This window comes from Ursus maritimus, unplaced genomic scaffold, assembly GCF_017311325.1.
Source record: "Ursus maritimus isolate PB19 unplaced genomic scaffold, ASM1731132v1 scaffold_2, whole genome shotgun sequence".
Lineage (NCBI taxonomy): Eukaryota > Metazoa > Chordata > Mammalia > Carnivora > Ursidae > Ursus > Ursus maritimus.
Window position 1 is genome coordinate 5,509,760 of NW_024424452.1, and position 13,550 is coordinate 5,523,309.

Below are 13,550 nucleotides of genomic sequence, written 5' to 3' on the forward strand. Positions count from 1 at the left end.
GCCCTCACCACAGCCGATAGTCCTTGTTCCCATTTCTGCACTTTTGTTTTAACCTTCGTTTCTTGTTTCCTGTCTGTCCTCCTTGCCATCTTTCCTGGGGCAGACACAGTAGGTTCAGATCCCAGCTCCGTCACTTACTATACGAGTCACTACGCCTCTGAGCCTGTGTCCTCATCTGTAAAATGGGAATAACACCACCTGTGTCTTTCAGTTGGAGGGAGGATGAAGTGAGAAGGTATATGTAAAGTGCTTACAAGCACTCACATATTACTACTATTGTTATTATAGTCTCTGCATATTTGGGTTCAAGGTACTTGGCCATTTGCATCAAGTCTTAGAGTTTCAGAAGCAGCACTGGGTTCAGCAGTATTCCAAATGATTGATAGAGGGCTGCTTTCAGGATGATGGACATTACTGTATCCATCTCTCATATTTGGGTCAGGGAGGGATGGCTGGAGAGATGACAGGCTGGGTGCTCTGGATTTCCCCGACACTTGCCCTTCGGCCACAGGAGAGAGCTCAGGCTTTCCAAATGGCTGGCTCTTCACCACCCTTTCTACCTATCACGGTATCCTCAATTCTGTGGTGGCTTCTGTGAATCTTTAAGCTCCAGCCTTGGCAGAACTTGCTGCTGTGCTCCTGGCCCCTCTAAACTTCTCCTACGGAGCCCCCACCGTCGCACATGCCATACCCACCCTCCTTCCGCTGTCCATTCTCATTTGGCCTTAAGTCTCAGATCAAAGGTCAGCTCTTACTAAAGCCAAAGGAAAGCAGATGTGGGTTATTTTGCCCCATATTTTGTCTGTTCTTGATTCTAGTCCCCCATATGCTGTCTTATAATTGTTTTTCTATCTGTATCCCTGAGCACAGCAATATATTTGAGGGCGTGACTTGATGATTTTTTAAAACATTTTATTTATTTGAAAGAAAGAAAGAGCACAAGCAGAGGAGAGGGGTAGAGGGAGAAGCAGACTCCCCGCTGAGCGGGGAGCCCAATGCAGGGCTCAGTCCCAGGACCCCAGAATCATGACCTGAGCCGGAGGCAGACGCTTAACCAACTGAGCCACCCAGGTGCCCTGAGGGAATGACTCTTACTCGTTTTGGAATTTCTGGGGCTTAGTGATTGCTTAACACATAACAGGTATTTGATTTTTATTAAAGGAATAAATATCCCTCTCCCAGGTCCCCAGATAATGGGTGAGTCATGCAATGAAAAATGTTGGAAGAGCCTGAGCAAAAAGGGCAGAGATTAGCAGTGCTGGCCTACACACAGCGCGCTCTGTCCATTTCATCCCCCACCTCCACCAGCAACGACCGTGGCGCCTTGGCCCTTCCTTAACATGGCTTCCAGTGGGTTTTGCATGTGTTAAATGGAGGTGGTAAGGTTGTTCCTAAGATCTTTCTGGTGGCCTGTCTTTTTGCTAACTACTGTGATTTTTCCTTTCTCTGTGGAGACTCATTTGCTGGGAGTAAGCTCTTAATGGTGAGTGGTTCATGGTACTTTCAGTTTAATTCTTTTACAGTCATTCCACCCTTTGTAGAGCCAGTGAGTCAGATGTCTGGCCGTGAACCTGATAAGGCAGGACCCTGGACAGCCTTGCTCCTGGACGTCGGCGACCCCGTGTCACTGCTCCGCCGGTAGTGCCGCGCTCCCGATAACCCGCACTGTACGGCGATACTTAGGCGCTAGCTGAAGCAGTTAAAAACGTGATGTTTCCCCCATCACTGGCAGAGGGACACTTGCCAAAACCATCTGTTGAAAAGGACAGCTGAAAGTTCATGTACGTGCCTGACTCACACAGGCAACGGCGCCTTCAAGTGAAGAAGTGATGTTTTTGTTTCTAAGAGGAAACCTACAACACCTCAAATCCAAAACTCAAACAAACAATGAACTAAACGTAGAAGCCAGTGTGAGTCACCGTCCCAGTTGTCTGATCTCTGCCTGGTTATACAAATTCACAGGCATGGCCAAGTCGAGTATTCGTTCCACAGCCGTCTGTGGAGTGCTTACGACATTAGGTTAGCGCTAGCGCTGTTGGGGATTCCAATCGGCCAAGAGGTCTTTCCCCCTGGAGCTGAAAAGCTCCAGTGGGGGAGAGAGAACTACATTAGAAGCCAGGAAAGACTGTCTAACCTGTAGGGGTGTACTTGAATTGTGTGTGTAAAGATGGTTGGTTCGAGGTTAAAGAGGATAAACTGATAAGGTCAGTGGTAAGGTACAAGGGTCAGGAGTAGACAAAGAAAACCCAGGTCAGTTTGCTTAACATAAACCCTACTCGGGGAAGCAACATAAAGCTTGCGCTCATACCTTTAAGTCCTTAATATTTATATACCAGTGGATATACATGGGCCAGAAGCTTCTCATGCAGGACTTATTTTGTACTTCCTGTACGTATCTCTGTGCTAGACCCCACGGCGGCTACTGGTTGACAGTAGTTGGAAGAACTTTTTTTTTTTTTTTTTCGAGATTTTTATTTTTAAGTAACTCTACACCCAGCTTGGGGCTTGAACTCACAACCCCAAGATCAAGATCCACCCGCTGAACCGACTGAGCCAGCGAGGAGCCCCAGGAACTTCTAACGGCAGCAGACTCACACCGAATGTGCAAAACCAAACCATAATCTGTGTTATACTTCTATGTAAAAGAAACATACTGTATAATATTTGATTCCGGAAATATTATTTGTCAAGCCACTTGTACCTAACATGTTTTTCATTGTGTTTTACAATCATTTACACAAATGAAGTTTATTATTAACCTACTCTGGAGTGAGGTTTTCTATCTGAAAGCCCATCAGCTCTCTTTCCAGCACAGAAACGGAGCTCTGCTGACGGTTGCCACAGGTAGGATCTGCCCTGGGTGGTGGCTGATAAAGAAGATCCTGGCCTCAGCTCTGCCGGGCTTACCACAGCTCTCCCGGGCAGGCAGTGCATCAGGGACGGGCGCCACCCAACCACGAGATTTAAAGCCAGACCCATGCTGGCTCTTCTGAGGCATTTTGGTATGCTTCTCCATACCTGTTCAAGAACCAGTAATCTGTAGTGGCTAGGATTAGAATTCACTGCTGCTAACTTGTTCCAAGAAGAAAAGCTTAAGGAAATTGTCAGACACTTTTAAGAGTAAAAGGGGATTCTAGCTAGAAGAGATGCCAGGACAGGAGTTATAACCCGAGATATATGGCTACTTTAATTATAGATTTAAATGTGAAAAACAAAACTTCTTGAAGATAATGTAAGAAAATATCTTTCTTTTCTTTTCTTTTCTTTTCTTTTCTTTTCTTTTTTTTTTTTAAGGTGGGCTCCATACCCAGCGTGGAGCCCAACACAGGGCTCAAACACTATGAGATGAAGACCTAGGCCAAGATCAAGAGTCAGACACTTAACCAGCTGAGCCACCCAATGCCCCCATATAAAAATAGCTTAAAGATCTTGAGGTAAGGAAGGATTTCTACAAAAAAGATGTAGAAAGCACCAACTATAACGGAAAAGATGGATACATTCAACTACTTTAAAATCAAAAACTTCTCTTTATCAAGACACCATTAAAAGGGTAAAAAGGCAAGCCACAGAGCAGAAGATATTTGCAATACGCCTGACGCACAAAGGGCTAGGATCCAGAACAGAGAAGGAACTCCGGCCAATCAGTAAGAAAAAGACAAACATTTAAATTGTGAAAAAGGTGAAGGACCTGAAGGGGCAGGGCACTACAAAGGAAGAGGCAATACAAATGGCTAATAAACAGGAGAAAGCGCTCAACCTCAGCAGGAAGCAGGGGAATACAAATTAGACCCACAGGGAGTTGCCTACGGGACAGGCCAATTGGAAGTACAAATTGGTGCTATCACTGGGGAAGTCAGTCTGACGTTATCTAGTGACACTGAAGATAGGCCTGCCCTGTGGTCAACAGTGCCTTTGCTAATACACACCAGGAGCGCATGCCAGAACGTTCTCAGTAGCATCGTTTCTAATGGTTCCAAGTGTCCGTCAGCAGTGGAATGGATGAATAAGTGTGATAGTAGTCATACAGGGATATTATTGGTAACCAAAAATGAAGTACAACTAGATGCAACAACTTGGGTGAATCTAGAATATATGGTGAGTAAAAAAAGCTAGCCTAAAGGAGTACATATGATGCCTTTTATACGCAAAGTTCAAAAATAGTCAAGAATTTAATTATAATGTTTGAGGATGTATAGTTTATGGTAAAAATATAAAGAGAAGTAAATGGTTGCCATAACATTACCATAAAAACCAGGCTGTGGATGCCTTTGGAGGACCAAAGGGACATACTGAGGCTTTGGGATTGCTGCCATTGTTTTTAGTTCTTGACCTGGGCAGTGGTTACGTAAGTGTTGCTTTATGATAATTCACAACATTTATGTCTCAGGACAGTCTTCTCTATCGTATTTTATAATTTAAAAAGGTATATTTTTGGGGTGCCTGGATGGCTCAGTCGGTTAAGCATCTGCCTTCAGCTTGGGTCCCAGGGTCCTGGGATTGAGCCCCGCATCTGGCTCCCTGCTCAGCGGGGAGTCTGCTTCTCCCTCTCCTTTTGCCCCTTTCCCCCACTCGTGTTCTCTCTCTCTCTCAAGTAAATTTAAAAGAAAAAAAACAACTAAAAAAAAATCTAAAAAACCCTGAGCATTTAAAATAAGTAAATAATAAAATAAAATAAAAAGGGTTTTTTTCCCAAAGGACATAGGATAAAGGCAACAGTCCTAGTTTTACGTGAATGAGATAACTTAACCAGTGACACCATCACACAGGATTTTTTAAAATGTTGTAGCTCAAACAATCCAGGAAAAAGAGAGGATGACGTGCCCTGGCAATCTGTTTGAGGGCACAGAGAGGGCGCTGGCATGATGGTAGCATCATGGTGATAGCGACATGAAAAGACATTTGAGTCATTTCCAGGAAAGTAAGAGTGGAAAACGTTTTCAAAACATTTCGTACGTGTATCTCTGATTTGAAATGTGTACATAAAACCCAGTTAATGAATACTACAAATTGACATCCATTTCATTTTTATTCTCAAAAAGTTGAGCTCACGTCAGCCACATCTTTTCTGGGAGCTTTCCAGGGGAAAGAGGAGCACAGTCCGTGTTGGGACAGTCCCAGTAGCTGTTACCAGCCCCGTTTGACAGAGCCCAAAGGCAAAGGCATTTGCTGATGTTCACACAGCTAATTGTCTGATTTCTTGGGTTGCGGACAGAAAGGTGGGAGGGGTCCATGGCGATGGGAGTTGTGTCCGTCACAGCATCAACAGCAGGCTGGGAAACAAGCAGGAACGAGGGCCCCCGAGAGCCACCATCGCCGTGCCTGTCTTGCCACAGCAACAGCCTGACCAGGGTGTGGGCACTGATGCTGTTGGGTGTTGCCCCAGTGCCACTGCCTCCACTCCCTTCTGGCCCTGGATGCTGCCGCCACCGCCACACATTCCAGTCTGTCCGTTCTCTTTGTCACTCACTGCAGATCCGACGTCCCAGCTCCAGGATCCAGTTGGCCAATATCAACTCCTTTGCCTATGTCTTAGGGACTTGGGGTTTGAGGGAGCAAGGATCTCACCTTTTAGGGTCGCTACCCAGATTCCTAGATCTTGTAGGCAACAGCAGGTAGTTCACACACTGAACGTTCAAAAATGGCCATTTTCATTTTCCCTTTAGAGGCAGGCAGTGGCAGGGCTGGGACCGGTGCCCAGGACAACACGAATTTCCACTGTCCCCTCTGTGTTGTTTTGGACCTGGGGGGTGAGACGGATGGCAAACAACAGTCACCAGTGACAGTGTCCTCACCCCCTCTTGCAGTCACTGGTGTCAGATCCCAAGTGAACAGAAAGCTTTCTCGGCTGTGTTGGACGGGGGGCTGCAGGCGGGAACCTGCTGAGGTCACCCACGCAATAATCAGTCCCAACAGTAGCTCTTGAGTTACTTTCAAGCCCGTAAACAGCAGGCCAAGGACAGTGTGGGTGCAGGTACAAAAAGAAATACTCCAGGCTCCTACTCTAAAGAGCCTGTAGTCTAATCTCTCTCTCTTTTTTGAAGATTTTATTTATTTATTGGACAGAGAGAGACACAGCGAGAGAGGGAACACCAGCAGGGGGAGTGGGAGAGGGAGAAGCAGGCTTCCCGCTGAGCAGGGAGCCCGACGACGCGGGGCTCGTCCTGGGATCATGACCCGAGCCACCCAGGCGCCCCCTGTAGTCTAATCTCTTAAAACATCAGCTGGGGGCACCTGCATGGCTCAGCTGGTTGAGCGTCTGACTTTTGGCTTCTGCAGTCCATGGAGTCTGCTTGGACCTCTCCCTCTGCTTCTCCCCCTGCTCATGCTCTCTCTAAAACCAGTCAGTTAATTAATGTAAAAAAGAGTCAGCTGCATGTTACTGCTGCCTTTACTGTAAGGTCTTATTATGGAATTCCTGAATTCCTCTTTCTAGTCCCCCAGTGTATTTCCAAGTGTCTGTTTTAAGGGTGAAGTGCTCTATGATCTTCTCCCAATTTGTATGTTGCAGTTATTACCACTCTTTATCCCTAAATGATGAAGATCATCAATTAAAGGGAGCTTTAGGAACGTGAACTTCAGGGTTGACAGGCTCCTTCACTGCCTGATACAGTTCTTTAGGCATTGTGAGCACTCAGTAAATGCTGGAGAGGGGCTGGAGGTGGGGCAGGTAGTGGAAGTGATTTGGAGAAATGGGAGAGAACCAATTGCATTTAGATATGAAGTGGCCGCCACAGATGGCCAGTAGGTCTCCTGATCCAAAGGAAATGAAATTGAGAAAAAGTTTGTAAAGGAAATTTCTCCAGAAACCAGAAAGGACCAGGGAAGGGACCAGAGAAGGGTGGGATCCCTGACCAGGGCCTCTGGACAGCCAAGAAGGCAGGCAAGCTGCCCCCGAAACCGCGCAGGAGTCCACTCTTGGCCCAGGTGGAAAGGAGTGAGTTGGACAATTCGGTGCATGAGCCAGACCACTGTAAGGGCCCAGACTGCTGTCGTTACTTGACCAAGGACGACCCTGGGGCATGGGGAGGTCACCCTGCCCAGAGACAGCTGGGATTCAACCCTCAGGCCCCTGACGCCAGAGCCTGTGCTCTTCTTCCCTACTCGACTGCCTCTCTGCACAGTTTCAGGATTTTTCTGATGGAGTACGTTTTAGCAGGGGCCCGAATGAAGGAGGGAGGACGTGAGTGGAGGAATGTCAAGTGCAACAGCTCAGGGCCGGCAGGGGGGCTGGAGCCCGGAAGACATGGCGCTGAGTAACAGGGCCTGGAGGGAGAGGGCCAGTGGAGTTGGGGCAGAGCCACGCGTTCGTGATGAAGCCCGAGGGATGCGTTACTAAGTGAGCAGAAGCGTCGCTGTAAGTGCGGAAGGTCAGAGTGTGTGTAATGTCCATTGCTTTCATTAAGTAGGTGTGGACACAGACCCCAGAGTGGCCCCGTGATCTCTGCCCCCTCTGTTGTCCCCTCCCTTGATGTGGGCTGGCCTGTGACTTTCCTGTAGCTACCAGAACACTGCAGAGATGCAGGGATTTCGCAGATGTAATTAAGGTCCCAAATCAGTAGATTTTGGGGTTAATTGGAAGGGAGAGGATCCTGGGTGAGCTTGGCTTAATTAGATAAAAGCCCTTTTAGTCTTATTCTGAGGCTAACCACTCTCTCCTGCTGGCCTTGCAGAAGCAAACAGCCATGTTGTGAACGGCCTCTGGGGAGGGCCACGTGGCAGGGGACCTCAGGTGGCCTTTAGGATCTGAGGGCGGCCGACAGCCAGTAAGAAGGTTCAAGGAACTGATTCCAGCCAACAGTAGAATGAGCCTGGCAGTGAATTCTTCCCCACTCGCACTTCCAGGTGAGGACGCAGCCTGGTGACACGTTGGTTGCAGGCTTGTGAGACCCTGAGCAGAAGACCCAGGGAGGCCGTGCCCAGACTCCTGACCAGCAGACACTGCAAGATGAGAAATGTGCGTGGTTTTAAGCTGCTAAATATGTGGTACTTTGTTGTGTAGCGTAGAAAATGAATACAGTAGGAGCTTTCTAACACACACACACTCATACACACACACAAATGTATGTGTGTGGATATACATGTAAGTGTGGGTGTTGATTTCCCCTGGATGGTAAAACAATGCTTTGTACTCTTTTCTCTATCAGTGTAAGTAGAAACAGCTAAATGCATGGGGACCAAGGAACAAAGCCAGTGGCCCCAGAAAAAGCAAGAGCTGTCAGTGCCGGTGATCATGCATGAGGACGGGCAGGTGCCCGGTGCTCACTCACAAAAGCCAGGTAGTGAGCAGGCTTCACTGCGTGTTCCCAGGTTGGCAATACATCACCCAGGTTCCTAAAGAGAAGACATCACCATGAAGATTCAATCCTTCATTTCTGGGCGATAAAATTTCTAGAGGCCTTGCTAATTTTAATACAATGCTAATAAGACAGGGCGCCCGAGTGACTCAGTCAAGTGTCTGCCTTCAGCTCAGGTCGTGATCCCAGGGTCCCTGCTCAATGGGGAGTCTGCCTCTCCCTCTCTGCCACTCCCCCTGCTTGTGCTCTCTTTCTCTCTCACTCTCATATATAAATAAGATCTTTTAAAAAAAAAAAAACTAGTGCTAATAAGGCAAACATAAATTTTTAATAATGCTAACAGATGAAGTCACTATTTTGTAATGACAGGACTAGGTTAATCAGTCGTGAAAACCCGAAGATGGGTTTTGGAATACCACCCAGCAAGACTTTAAAAATAATCATTTTAGGGGCGCGTGGCTGGCTCAGTTGGTAGAGCATGCGAATCTTTTAAAGAGAAAGCGCATGTGCGTGTGGGATGGGGGCAAGTGAGGGAGGGAGGTGGGTGCAGAGGGGCAGAGGGAGAAAATCCCAAGCAGACTCCCCACTGAGCACAGAGTCCGATGCGGGGCTCGATCCCACAACCCCGAGAGCATAACCTGAGCTGAAATCAAGAGTCAGATGCTTAACCGACGTTGCCACCCAGGCGCCCTGAGCACGTGACTCTTGAGCTCAGGGTTGTCAGTTTGAGCCCCACGTTGGGTGTAGAGATTACTTCAAAATAAAATCTTCAAAAAAAAAAAAAGCATTTTAGGAGAGACCTAAGGTTGCAAAGAACTAAAACCTGTGTGAAGGGTGTGGGTTTTCCAAATCTGACCGATGCAGGAAATGACGTTTTTAAAAAGCAACTTTAGTCTCTGACGGTGATTCCTTCCAGGCGTGGTGGGAGGGCTGCCTGGAGGTGACAGAGGCCAGGACCAGTAGCCATGAGATGGACAAGACGGTTGTGTCACCTCTAAAAGACCTCATGATTACATCTCAGTAAGGCTGGTTTGGGGTTTTTTAAAAAGGACAGGCTATAGGCCCTGGTTCCGATGCGTAGGTGGGACGGGGATGTGTTTTCACCGCAGGGGGCTTCTCTGAAACTGAAGAGGGCTGAGGCTTGCATTATGGATAGCACCACCGGCCACAAATTATTCTGCACTCTCAGTTTTGCTCCCTGTGATGATGTGGACTTCAGGTAAGAGCTCAGGTTTGAAAGCGGATTCCTCGGGCAACGTGGTATGTGGTTTGCAGTGAGGACATTTCATACCCATTCCAGCCTTTGGGCCCGCAGCAGTCAGGCTCAAGTGCTGGTGACCCATGAACACAGGACCCACCGCGGACAGGGTGGGCCCTGCGGGGCTTCTCCCAGCAGCCCTTGCTTTTCTGGATCCTGATACCAGCTTTACACACAGCTCCTGGGTACCCCCTTTCTCCTGGCAGAGGTGTAGAGTACGTTTCCCTTTTCTTAGGTCTACATTGGAACCCCAGAAGGAACTCGACTGAGGAAGGTCAGGGATACAACCTACAGAAATGAATGAATGATGGTTTTGAAGGGTGCTTGGTTTCTGGAATTCAGGGGGCTGTTCTTGCCTCATGGATCAGGTTACAATCCCTGTTCCACCTGTCCCTACTGACAGTTCCAGGGACACAGGACAAAACCTGACACTGGACCTTTGTCTTCGGTGCCGGTCACATTTTGTCCTTACCTGGCTAGCCCTATAGTTCCTACCTCTCCTAAGTCGTGGATTTGATGAAGGATACCCTTGGCAGTGCTCTTAAATGGGCTTTGTCTTAACTGCCAGAGGCAAAATCCCGTGGGTGGGACCTCCAGCCTCTTCCTAGTGGCGGGACTTCATGGCTCAGAACCTGAGAATCTCGGAACAGGGAAGGATTGTGAGGATGCATTCTGTCCCCTGGTTCCTCCTGGGCCTCCTTGCCCCGCGATGGCTCCTCCCCCGGGGCCTTCTCCTCCATCACTCCTTCATGTCAGCCACTGCCTGTCTTCTGCTGGAGCATAAGGGGGCTGTTCCCAGCCCCGTCCTGAGGCTCCCTCCCTGCGCCCAGGGGCAGCTCCCTGAAGCTCGCCATGACAACGGTGCAAGCCGCAGGTAGGGGCCGCTGGACAGGGCAGGGCGGGCTGGCAAGAGGAGAGGGGCTGGGAATGGGGAGTGGCCTTGCAGCAGAGGTGGCCTTTCTTCCTGGGGACCTCAGCCCCCTCAGCCCTTCCAGCCCGCTGGTTTCACAAAGCTCCTTCACGAAACCACGTCAAAGCCTCAGCCTCTTCTGCTTCACTCGCGGCTTGCAGAAGGACCAAGTTCTGGGTGTCACTGGCCAAACAGAATAAGGGCTGAGAAGGAAGGCCAAAGCCCTTGGAGGCCCTGCAAGGGGCTGTAAAAATCACCAGCTGGGGCAGCTCACAGAGGTCCCTCACTGCCCTAAAGAGGTGACCTCTCATCCCAGCTTGGGAGTGGTCATTTGCTTTCGCCCAACCAAAGAAGAGGCCCAGTTGTCACTGAATTCAGTGCTCTGGTCAATGGTAACGAGCTCACCCTGTTTTCTCTTTACTGTCATAAATGAAACAACAGTGAGAGATTTCCAAGGGAAATACCTTCTGCAAACCTGAGTAACTTTCATTGACCTCTGGGAGGGGGTAGAAAAGTTTTGGAGGTATATTTTTTCCCTGAATGATACTCTAATCACAAAAACCACTGAGGGAGGTCCCACAGGGCACCAGTCATCTTCATGGGTACCTTCCCTACACTCTGGGCACTCCTGGCTTTCTAAAACCAGGAATGGCTTTCTGGAATGATCCAGATCGACTTCTAGCCTGAAGGGGGATGCACTTCACGGTCTCTGGGCCAGAGCTCAGTTCTGGAGGTGGGAGCGTCTAGCTCTGAACCCTTACCAGCCACATGATCTTGGGCGCCGTCAGTGGTTCTTGAGCACCGACGACCCCAGGCACCGGGGCAACGGGGAGGAGACACTGTCCCGGCCCAAGGTGGGCCTCACTTAGTAGACAGATAGGTGCCTTCCTTACATGTAAATTGGGGGTAATAAAATCTGACTATCCTGGCCCTGATCTGAATCCCCACACAGTACCCAACACACAGCAGCGTGACAAAGGTCGGGTTTCTCCCTGTCCGTTCCATTTAGAAATGGTGATTCTGTCATTGGAGAAGGTAGAACTGTCCCCACAGAGGAGACATCGTTAGAGTTTTGAGGGGATGCTTGAAGTCTCAGTATAAGAAAGCCTGGTTTACAAAGGTTAAGTGACCAGCTCAGACGAGAGCTGTTCTCAGTTTGTAGAAATCTGGATGGCAACCAGCTGTTGTTCCAACCTCAGCCCACTTCCTCCGTGTGCCGCCCTCAACATCCAAATTTGACTGCAGTTTTCTTGGACCCCCCTCCCCCAATCAAGAAGTCTCGGAAAAGCATCCTGTTCTGTTACTCGGCACATGGCAGAGATAAAAGGCGTTGAATTAATTTTGCACGTGGCTGCCACGAGTGCGTCTGACTTCCATGTCTTTGCCTGTTATTAGTCCAGACACATCAGTTTCATCCATTCGTACAGAGCCGCTCTTCAGGGGTTTTGAGTATAGCTGCTCGGAAACTTATTTACCTAGAAACTTGCCATCTAGCATTTGCTTTGTTCTTGTGAGAATTCTGGAAAATGTGGACTTATTACACATTTTCTCTGGGTAATCGTACGAGTGTTCTACCGGGTACACCTGCGGAGCGAGGACCCCCTCTTAGAGAACGAAGGGCGGAGTATGGCTTTAAATATAATATATATTATTTGTGATGAGATTTATCACGTGACCCAGCGTGAAATTGTCACCTGTGTTGCATAGAAATGTATGTGCTTAATTTATAAAATATTTAGAAATATTTGCCTACTAGAGTTGTAAGGCTTACCATAAAACTTAAAACTCAGTGTTTATCTAAGATAAACATTTAGCCAATATTTGGTGAGCGTCTTCTCTGAGCCAGGCACGTGTAATTGGTTACAGCCTTGGATTTTGAAATCTTTGCTGCTGCTGCTCGCTTCTTTCTTCCCTCCCTTCCTTCCTTCTCTTTCTTTCTTTCTTTCTTTTTTTTTTTTTTACAATCCCAACCATGTGAGATGCTAGTTTCCTGAATGTGCAAGACACTCACGTGATGGGTAATCAGCAGTCTGCAAAAAAGGGGCACAATCCTTGTTTTGCTTTCCTGTGGCTACATCTGAGGAGAGTCCTTGGTGACTGGCAAGGTCTGGAGGACAGTGGCACCTCCCAGGCAGGGGCCAGCACGCACACTGCCTGACCGGGTCCCCTGCAGAGTGTGGCCAGTGAAGGCCTGTACACATAGCAGTTAAAATCGTATTTACTCACTTTCATGGATGTGCAGAATTTCAGCTACCCGAGCAATTACCACAGAGGAAGATATGTTCTAAGTCTTCTTCAGCCGGAGCGTATTTCTGTTAAAATCGGCAGTGGCTGGCTTTTCCTGTGCACTTTGCATGGAGGCAGTGTGCAGGGATCGCTAGTGGCCTGAGTGCCCATGTGGGATCTGAAGCCCCACCTTTCCTGGCTGGGAGACCTTGGAAGAGTTACGGGACCCCTCTGAGTCAAGCAGTTGGGGGCTGCCCAAGTCTACTTCATGGGATGGCCCCGAGGATGAACTGAGGTGTTTCAAACCTCGACTGAATAAATTGAAAGATCAGATTGACTTTATTCAGTGACTTGTGAAGGAGGCAGCATCCCGTCCTGCAGATGGAAAGGAGCTCCGGAGAGCTGCACAAAATGGATTTTTTTGTAGGCAGAAGGGGGCAGGGCAAGGAGAGAGCAGGTCGCTACCTCCTGGGGAGGAGAAGGGTTCTGTCAGGTGGGTCACCTCGCGACTGCTGGTTTAAAACTGCACTCCTGGGAACAGTTGACACTGCAGTTTGGTATCAAGTCCTGGTTTGCTGACCTGGGGCTGGAGCCCGTCTCTTTTTTGTAACATAGGTGAGATTATTCTTGGTCCCGCTGTGAAGTAAGCATCGCTGACCTCGGTCAGCTCTTACACTGCCGTGCGGTCAGATCCTGACTCTCTAGCCTGGCCAAGTGTCCATTCTCCTTGGTGACTTCCCTACTTCCTCTTCTTTCCTGGAACCCCAGCACCCCTCCCCTATCCTCGGTCTCACTGCTGACCTTGCTTCCTGTGTCATACAGAAAACAGAAGCAGTCAGAGACTCCCCGCCCCACTGCCACC